Here is a 10,926-nt window from a genome sequence, read left to right as displayed (position 1 = left end):
TGTTTCCAAGTGGATATTTATCAGTTTTCCTGATCACCATTCATGCACCGTTTATAATAGCAAGCCAGTTCTCAGTGCTGGAATTAACTGTCTCCTATCATACGCAAATCAAAGTGCTTCTCTTCCTTTATAGATGCTGAAGGGGTCGGATCTTAAAACTGGGCAAAACAGGCTGTAGCACAATAGCAACCTCAATGTCTAGCACAATATCGACTCTTGAAATAATGTTGCTAAAACCGAAGGAAAGGTAAATACCTTTCCTCTGATGACCAGAGGCTTATGAGTGCTAGAACAGTGCTGTTCTTCATACCCCCTGCACACCTTGGTTTCTAACGAACACCAGGACCCCTAGCATTCCATGAGCTCCCCAGATCTTTCCAGTAGATTATATTAGCAAGAAAGAGTTCATGATGTTTGCCTTTAGCGCTCCTCATGTGATGCATCCTCCAGCACGGACGGTGGGGAGAACCCTTCCTGCAAGCAGACAGGTTGAGGAAGAGCACTTGTGCACGTCACTGGGAAAACCAGTGACTGAAAAATCACTGCTTCATGATGCAACCTCTTCTACGTCTGGATTTAACTAATTGAAAAAAAAAATCTCTTCCCGATATTATACTGAATCTTCTTCCCTGCCACTTCTTAATCAGTAACAGGTTATAATACTGAAAGTAATAGGTCATTTGTGACTTAGGAAAAACAGAGTTCATTGAACTCCTGGGTCAGAAATCAAATTGCAAAGGGCTGGAGTGAAAGAGGTGTGGGTTTGGGAGGAAGTGAAGGTCGCTGATGAAGTAGGAGAGAGACATGACGTGCTAATGAAGGTGGCAACCAATCACAGGATATATCTTCCAACACAGTGAAAGCTAGGGCATTTTGAGGTGAATTCGATGGAGTTGATAGGAATCGGCTGAAGAACAGCAGGGGGATGAAGAGGATGAAGAGGTTACAGAGAGAAAAGAAAGCTCTTATGAGAAGAAAGTACCTTTGCTCATGAGGGTACATGAGGGATAAGACGAATGAAGATACAAGACCATCAAAGAGATTTGAGAAACCTATGTGAAATGTCTTTGATTCTGGTGAGGTTATTCATAAATGATGGGTCTGTAAGCATCTTAAAGGCATTGAAAATAACCTCCTGACAAATGTATGCATTTCTTCCTCAACATTCAGCAGAAAGAGTCAGAAAGTCTGTTCCTGAAACTTTTAGAGGTAGAGAAATACCATGTTATGAGATATTATAGGCTGTTTCTGAGTAGCTCAAACTGTACACTGTAGTAAATTGGGAAAAAATCCTCCCATTATACTTCTATTGATCTATCTCAATTTAATCCTCTAAGACCACAAAAAATTATAAATCATTCTACTATGAAGACACATGCACACGTATGTTTATTGCAGTACTATCCCCAATAGCAAAGACTTGGAACCAACCCAAATGCCTGTCAATGATAGACTGGATAAAGAAAATATTGCACATACACACCATGGAATACTCTGCAGCCATAAAAAAGGATGAGTCCATGTCCTTTGCAGGGACATGGATGAAGCTGGAAACCATCATTCTCAGCAAACTAACTCATCTGTTTTTCAGATATTCACTCCAAATACTTACTTACTTGAAGATAATTATAATTCTTACTTTGGTAAAGAAACTCATCCAAACATATCTTTTAAAATATAGCCTGCCACATCACAATCTGTTAACAGAGACACGTCATCTGTTCATGTCATCTATTGTTTTCCATTGGATTGGAATAGCTTTGGAGTCTCTGTCTCCCTCCCTCCTACTCCCCTTTCTCTCTCCCCCTGTCTCTCTGTGTCTGTATCTCTGACTCCTCATCTGTCTCTTCATTTCTCTCTTCTTCTTCTAGTGTGTTCTGCCACGCCTATATTATTATGTGAATGTGTGTATAGTTAGATGCTTTTCTTCACGGGGGAATCAGTAACTACTACATTTTTGGTCAGGCATGTTCCTTTTGAACAATGTGCATATCTACATGCCAATATTTTAGATCTCAGGATTTAGTAATGTCTACAATTGTGTTTTTATACTTCGATTTGAATCTCAAGTTCACATTATCTCTGGCCTAAATGTTGTACTATCCAAAGTCATAACATGATACCTAATACACTTTACATTAGTCTATCCCAGAAACTGCTGAAACTTCCTTCTATTGATTTTATCCCTTAACAGACAAGATGTCCTAGATTCTACCAATATTACAGATATATCAGATCTGTTTTTCTCTCCCTCCTTTTAAACTTACATTTCTTGTCATGAAATCAATAAAACTCAAGGAAAATAGATATATTTATTAAAATCTTCATAACAGTCATCTGGTCTCAGAGTAGAATCCATGTATTTTACATTAAACTATATACCAGAAAGCCAAATCCTGCTATTCACATTATACTTCAAATTTTGTCAAATCCCAGCTTCACATGAAAATAATAAATTAAAGTTTAATATTTAACCTGAGAACATTTTGGCTGTTATCAGGATTTCATAGACATATTTGATACTTATTTTTTATTGCTTATTCTCCTTTCTATAAAATATTACCACATTGATTTTTTTCTATAAATTTTGTTAAGGACTTATATTCAAGTCACTATGGTAAATTGTATGTGAAAAGGCAAATAGAAGACTGTGATTGTTCTAATAGGGTGCCCAGTACACTGCATTGGATGTGTAAGTCAGTGATTATATTAGAAATACATCTATGCAATCATAACAATTATTTAATTACACAAAATTAAAAATTGCTGATTTTTGTCTGAAGACATAGAGATGTGAAAAACTGTCTCAAGAATATATGTCATTTTAGTTGAGATCCCAAGAGATGATAGTTAGATTTTTTTGTAATATTATATAGATTTGCCATCTGGGAAGAACGAATATCTTTGGATTGTATCATGTTAATACACAGCCACTTTCCATATCTTCAATAATGATTCTTCAGCCATCACAAAATAAAGTATTTCATGAACCTATAGGAATAAGCAAAATGCTCTTTCCCTAATTATGTGCCTTAGATCTGATATATTATGGCATAAATGAAGAATATTCCTAAATGATCAGATACTTTCTTAAACATTTTCCAATTATTCTGTTTTCCTTGCCTTGCCTAAATTACATGTTAAACACCTGATATTTCCCTGGGTTCTGATAAAAATCTGTTCCAACTGATATTTAAATTTAGAAAACATTAGCAAGATAACCTCTGACACATTTTCTGGCTCTCTTTTAGTTATTTGAATTGCTGTGGTATTAAGAGAGGATTGAAGAGGGAAGACACTGTCAAAGCACTGGGGTTTGTGAAAACTTGGTGAGAAATTTCTTCCTTGAGTCACGGCAGACCCAGGGTCTTCTCTGGACACCATGGAGTTGCCTAAAAATCTTCTATGATGCGTTAAGCCAGCTAGACTGTCAGTGAGCCTTAGTGTATTTTGGGGTATCCTCAGAGGAAAACAAAGATCTTACCATTGTCTTTTTAAAGCTCAAGCATAAACTTCCCATAGCTCTTTTCTTTCTTGAAAATCAATATTCCTTTCATTTGAAAGACATGTTGCAAATACCCCAAAAAAAGGGTTTCTGCATACTTATATCCAATACCTATTTTCATTTCTTTACACAGCTACCTGTGTTCAGGACTCCATGCTGGATGCGTTAATATGCTTCTGCACATGAACAAGAAGATATCAGTGATAAGTATCTGAGTCTGTTGTTAGAGAGTTAAGTGCAGAGTTCAGCAAAGTGAACGTTCTTTTTCTTTATATTCTAAAGATTTTTAAAATCATTTGTAATAATTGAGGTTATAGATAATGCACTTTATATTTATAATGTGCTTTAGGATTATACTGATTTCATTCAACTGTCATTTGATCCTCATACCAATTATATGGAACATTTTATTTGTATTGAATACCCACTTCAATTTTACCAAAGAAGCCTAAGACAAAAAAGATAAATGACTTTCCAAACCTTCCCAGTTTACAGAGCTTGTAGGTTCCAGAAACAAAATTCTAAATGAGAGCATGTGATTTCAAATCCTAGAGCCTTTATTCAGTTTCAAGCTGATTCCTAATCATATACATGGTCATTTTAAGCATAATGGAGCTCCATAATGAGCTATGATATTAAAAGCTGCATTTATTCCACTAGCATTGGTAAATCTTGTGTATAAAATATTAAAAGACACAAAAGTAAAATATCCATGAATAAACTAGAGCAACAATTTTGACTGTAATTAATAAGTTATACAGTCACGTGTGTGTGCGCGCACATACATACAGGTATGTATACATATTTGGACTAATCATCCGATTAAAATAAGCTACTTAAATAAAAGTTTACTTATTGTATGATTTGGAAAATAATGAGAGTAGCTGTGATACATATGTAGGACACCTTTTGCCTGCGATTTAAGATATAATGTTCCACGATATTTGGAGAGGATAAACGTGCACAAAAAAATTCTTTAAGACAGAGGAAGACACCTATTATTTGTTCTATATAATCTAGGACATGGGCACTGTGCAGGGACATCATATCACCTAATGTCAAGAGACATCTCTGAATTATTGATATTCACCTTCATTAGTTGGGAAAAGCTGAGGCTCTTGGAAGTTATATTTTGTCATGTTCTGATGTTCATGCTATTTCTACAACAAAGAAGTTTCAGAGATGAACTGTGAGCAGCAGAGATTAATGATGTTTCTGAAAACCAAAGAAGAAGCTGAGCGTCATAGGTATGAGTTAGCACCAAATATATATATATATATATATGTACACACACACACACACACACATATATATATATAGAGAGAGAGAGAGAAGCTATTAGAGACAGAGAGACAGAACAGGAGTGTTAAAAAGTTTATCATGGACAAGACAGATCTGCAAATACAGGGTCTACAAAGTCCTAATGTGAAGTCAGCCCTCAGGCATTGTGGGACTCCAAGATAGGAGTTTCCCCCATCTATCATTCTCTGTCCATGTTTTCTGTTTTAAGAGATCCTGTGCATCTGCTTTCTAACTGAAAAAGAACTTTCCCTTCTTTTGGTTCTCATATCTGCTATACCTCAAAATATCATCTCACATGGACAAATCACTGGATAAAAATAAAAACTACTAGAGGGTTGAACACGAACTACCGGCTTTATGAAATTACATATCTCTAGCTAAAAAGAAAGAATTTTTTGGAATTCCATTTGATGAACTCATTCTATTTCTCTTGAATGACACGTCTTATAAGTATGTCAATCAATATTACATATCAATGAGGATGCCAATTAACATAGATTTTTAATTCCAAATTATTTGTTATAATTAAACATTACTTTTTAATACCTTGAACCTATTTGCTTGTTTTGATGGGAACTAGAAACAAGAGATACAAATATTTTCTTCCATGATAAGTAAAAATGTATTATATTTAAATAATAATAATAAATCAGAACATAAATTTGAATAAAATGTCAAATATATCTTTGACAGAAAAAAATATGTTGGAAATAACCAATTTACCCCAAGTTATATTTTAAACTTTATTTAGATGGAGAGGGCAAGTAAAAGTTTGCTAAACACTATCTTAAGAGTGTTTAGTTTGCTAAACACTCTTAAGGAGGAGAAAAATCAAAGATAGTGTTTCAGTTTATCTCTTTCAATTATTAAAATACATACCAACATGCTTTTGAAATATTTGAAACAATATTTTATATATATATATACACACACATACACACACATATATTTATATTGTTGGAAGATACATATATCTCTATATATTGTATATATTTATATTTGTGTATATATATTTATATATATAATATTCCTCAATATTTTGGAAGATACTGTATTTTCTAAAATACTAATGAAGATAAAAGGAACACCTGCCTAACCATCTAACAAAGTATTAAAAATAACCATGAAAATAATATGAAAGAAAACAGAAAATATTGATGTAGAAAATAGGAGTAAAAATAATTACATTAGTCATAAAAACAAAGGATTCTAGGACTAGATTAATAAGAAAAACCCAACAATTTAAAAAAAAAACTTTAACAAGTGCACCAAAAAGAATGTGATCCACATACATAAAAATAAACAGAATAGATTAATGTCTACCTCTTTATAAGTATGAATGGGAAAAAAGCCTTTAAAAATATCAAGCAAAGGAGAACTCAAGGCAAAACATGTTAACACAGTAACTTTGTTAACAAGTGTATATTTTAAAGGATATAAAACAGACCTAATTTTATGCACTGGATATCATTGCATCAAAATGTATATGGCAAAACAAAATTTTTAAAAAGTATAAAGGTATATCTGGCATTTGTTGAGTAAATATTATATATGATAGTCTTGGAAATATATAGTACTCAGACAACTGTGAAATATTAATACTACTTACATTAAATACAAATATGTGAGGCTCAACAAAGTTATACAATCTCAAACGCCAATGTTTGTGTCCTCTTCCTCATGAAAAATCTTAGCGATAAATTTGTGTGGCAATACACACAAAAAAACTGTCAGAAACAATAGTTGAAGTTAATACACTCAACTTTTTTTGTCAAGGTAGACGATATATGATGATATAAAGGGTTGAATAATGTAATTAAGATCAATTTGCAACATGTGCACTTATTGAGAATTTGTTTTCTCAAAATAAACCCATGGAAATATTTTGAAAAGTTAATTATATTCTCCTAAAAGAAAATATCAATCAGTATTCATTTTATAGGATTATAATGATATAGGTTAGCTTAATTTAATAGAATTCATTCTCTGACAAAAATGCAATAAAAATTGAAATTAACAGCAAAGTGTCATCTAAGACTGAAGTTTTCAGGTTTATTAAATAGCTCTCAAATCAAAAAAGAAATCAAAATCTTAACATCTGTTTATCAATTACTGTAATCATAATGAGAACAACGCAATATAGCGAATATGCACTAAACTGATCTTAGAAGAAAGTGTGCATAGCTTTAAATAGTTTCACCATGTAAAAACAAACAAACATGCCAAGTAAGGTAGCTCATGCCTGTAATTCCCACAATTTAGGAAGCTGAGGTGGGTGGATTGGTTGAGCCCAGGAGTTCAAGACCAGACTGGGCTAAGTGGCAAAACCCCATCACTACAAATAATACAAAAATTAGCTGGGTGTGGTGATGAGAGTCTATCATCCCAGATACTGGGAAGGCTGAGGTGAAAGGATCACTTGAGCCTGGGAAGTGGAGGTTGCTCACACTACTGCACAGCAGCCTGGATGACAGTGAGACCCTGTTTCAAAACATAAACTAAAAAATATACATAGGTAGTTAAATAAATAAATGTTATTTAAGCATCTAATTTAAAAGACAAAATAGTAAAAATAATAAATTTAAAGAAATTTAGGAAAGAAAAATAGAAAAAATACTCCTTTTTGAAACGGTGAACTGTTGTGTCATCTCCATCCTTTTTCTTCTAAAATGAGAATAAAGAAAAATATTTTGGAGGTAGGTATTCACAATAGTGAAGAGAGCTGGAGGGGAGCCATCAAGAGATGTTATCTGAGCACTTCTAGAATAAAGAAAGTGGATGGAAAAGAGTTGATGCGTGAAGGAGTGCAGATAAAGTTGCGGTAAAAAAAAAAAATTAAATAAATAAGGAAGTTGTTGCATTGGAGAAGAAAGTCAGTAGGCTTGGCACCATTCCTAAGAAGCTCGAGTTAGAGGCTAGAACAGAATCTATAGTAGGAAAAGGAAGTAGAATAAAAAATAATTGAAAGATTACATAGGGTAGTCATCGCCTCACCCACCTACTAACCTATTGCACTGAAATCTGGCAATCTTCCATTATACCCAGGGGCAAAAATTCAGAGGGCTCATCTCTAAAAAAATTGAACTAAATGGGAGGAACAAAGCCAACCACTGTGAGTGCTCTTGACTGAGTAAAGCTCTCCTCATTTCTCACTGGGAATGGTGCCAACATAAAGAATGGCTCCCCATGCTCTAATCTTAAAGGTAAGTGCTGCTCACACATGCACATCTGCGTCTGCCTTCCTATTCCTTAATTTTTTTAAAAAAATATGTCCACCAAGTGTTACTAATTAGCTGAAAATTGCATGAATCATGAACTAGAAAGACAAAGTTTAAACAACAAATATCAGAATCAGATGAAACAGATAATGCAAACAGCAGAAGAGAACTTTAAAATGTAATGAACATCCACAGAGAATAAGGAAAAAATTGCATCTAAAAGACTACGCAGACTGCTCCTTGGAGGAAAAATCAGAACAACAAAAGATCTGATTGATAAGAAGTATCAGGGCCAAAGTAAAAGTAAAATTATTAAACAATGGAACGGATTAAATATAACAGTCCAGAAAATATCCCAAATTAGAAAGCAAAAAGCAATAGATTTAAAAAAGTGACAAAATTGAATTAAAAAGTATAACTTCCGAATAGTAGAAATTAAAAAAAAAACACTAAGATAACAAAAGAAAATTTCTCACAGTTGCAGAGAATCTGGTCTTCAAATTCAGTGTGCTCTAAAGTTCCTGTAGAGAAAAATTGAGAAAACAAAAGGAAAAACTAGAGGATTGGGGCTCTCTCTTTTGCTGCTTACTGCCCCAAGTTCCTATTTTCTGAGCCAAATGGCTAAGAGCTAAGATCCAGGCGCAAGTGCGGAAATTTTCTCCTATTATAGGCTAAAAAGATTAACTGATTGTCACACTCTCCTCTGAGGTCTGAAAAACAGCAAAAAGGTAAGGTTGGAAAGCCACTGATCAAGAAAGGTTGTGGTCCAGAGAGATATACATACCTCAAAGGGAAAGACAAGATTCTTACGATTTATTAATCTGTAACATCTAGACAGAAGCCGGTCAAAATAAGTGGAAGTGTCGGGAAGTCAATGAAATATGGCAAAGCAATCAGAATAAACCGCATGAAGCACAACTGATGCAGGAGATGAATGAGTATCAATAAAATAATACAAAGAGCACCTGAGAACCTCAAAGGGACAACTTAATGCAGACAAAAGACTTTCAAGAGATATATACATAATTTCCCAATTACATGTTTAGAATATGAATTAAGAGAGCAGAATTACTGTTGACATCTGAGCGTATGATCTGAAAGATCAGGTGCAAGAAATATCTCAGGGAAGAAAGTCAAAGACATAAGGAGACAGAAAAAATAATAAGGGGAAACAACGAAAAGCCTTCTGGATATAATAAAAATTCCAGAAAAAGACATAGGATAATATATGTATGAGCAGCAAAAATTGAAGAAATAATACAAATAATAGAAAGTATTTCTATAATATTACTAATAAAACAAAACTGTTAAGTTTCAGAGCGTCTTAATTAGAAAGCACACAAGGCTCTGTTGGTATATTTCTGAAATTAAAGGATGAAGGAAAAATTTACAAGACACAAAGCAGAAAGAAAAAGTTACATACTAAGGAAAAGTCAATCAACATTGCATTTTTTACCTGCACACTGTAGATTGAGGACAATGAAATAACCTATACAATTCACCGAGATATAGGACTGAAACCCAGGAATCTACACTGTAATCAACAAGTTATTCAATTTTCAGGGAGAAAGATGTTTAAAGAGGATGCAAAAATCCAAAGTCTGTCAGTCACATACTCATTTCAGGACAGACTGTTCAAAAATAGAGACAGAAGACCACAAGAAACACCCAAATACCTACAATACAGGAACATGAAACTTAGAGAAAAATATGTTGAGTACCTTAAGATATGTATGTATATGTGTGTGTGCATGTGCGCATGTGTGTATATATATAAATATGTATGTACAGATATAAAGATATCATATTAAAATGTAGGAAAGGGGCCTGGAAATTTGTCATACAGTGTCAGTTAAGGGACAAATTATGAAAAAATTCATCTCAGAAAAAAAATAACTTATAGTTGGGGGAAAGGAATAGATAAGAGAAATAACCACATTCTAATCTCTATTGGGGGTAGGAAAAAAGAGAAAGTGAAAATAAAACTATTCTAAAGTTATTTCTTTGGGACTTAAGGAAAAATAGAATATCTTGGTGGGGGAAATGGTTTTGCTTGGGGAGTTAATTAGTGCATCCAGTAGATTAATCATATATGCTTGCCTAAGAGGCAAGAAAAAAGATTTATTTCTGGAACAGAAAATTACATTTGACGTTCTAAATTAATGAAGAAAAATGAATAACTAAAAAACATGTCAATGCATCAAACACTGAGAAAAGTGAAAAACAGTTCAATCAATAATAAAAATATATATGAAAGGAATAAAATCTAGCATAGTTATTATAATTGTGAATTAAATAAATTATGTGAATTAAATTATCTCATAAGTCAAAAAATGTCAAGTTGGGTTAAAGTGTAAAACTTGTTTGAAATAAACACACGTAAAATAATGAAAATAAAAAGTTTGGAAAAGAGACATATAACAAACATAATAAAGGAGCAGGAAGAGTATATATTTGAGGGTAAGAGCACCAAAAGGTATAAAGGCTATTAAATGACTTTAAAAGGCATAATATATGATGAAGCTATAACATTCATAAATCTGGATGCAGTAAACAACAGTGCAGTTAAATACGTATGCAAAATCTATTGAAATCTAAGAAAAATAAACAGAAATTAAGTTTTAAAGAGTTCAATTTTCTTGTAACAACACAGACATAAGGAAAATATAAATTCAATTTAAAAAATTAATTGTTGAACCTTCACCAGTTAAGTATTTGTCCACATATGAAAACTTTATTTTTAAAAAATAGAGATTTTTATTGGTTGCATTTTCATAGTGTAAGCCAAAAAATCTATTATGAATTTACCAATTACTTTAGCATAGGTTACGTTCCAGGAAAATCATAACCTCTCTAGAAAACAATGAAAAGGAAGACTCTTTTATACTATATATATACATA

This window comes from Chlorocebus sabaeus, chromosome 18, assembly GCF_047675955.1.
Source record: "Chlorocebus sabaeus isolate Y175 chromosome 18, mChlSab1.0.hap1, whole genome shotgun sequence".
NCBI classification, from domain to species: Eukaryota; Metazoa; Chordata; class Mammalia; order Primates; family Cercopithecidae; genus Chlorocebus; species Chlorocebus sabaeus.
Note: the sequence above shows the minus strand (reverse complement) of the source record.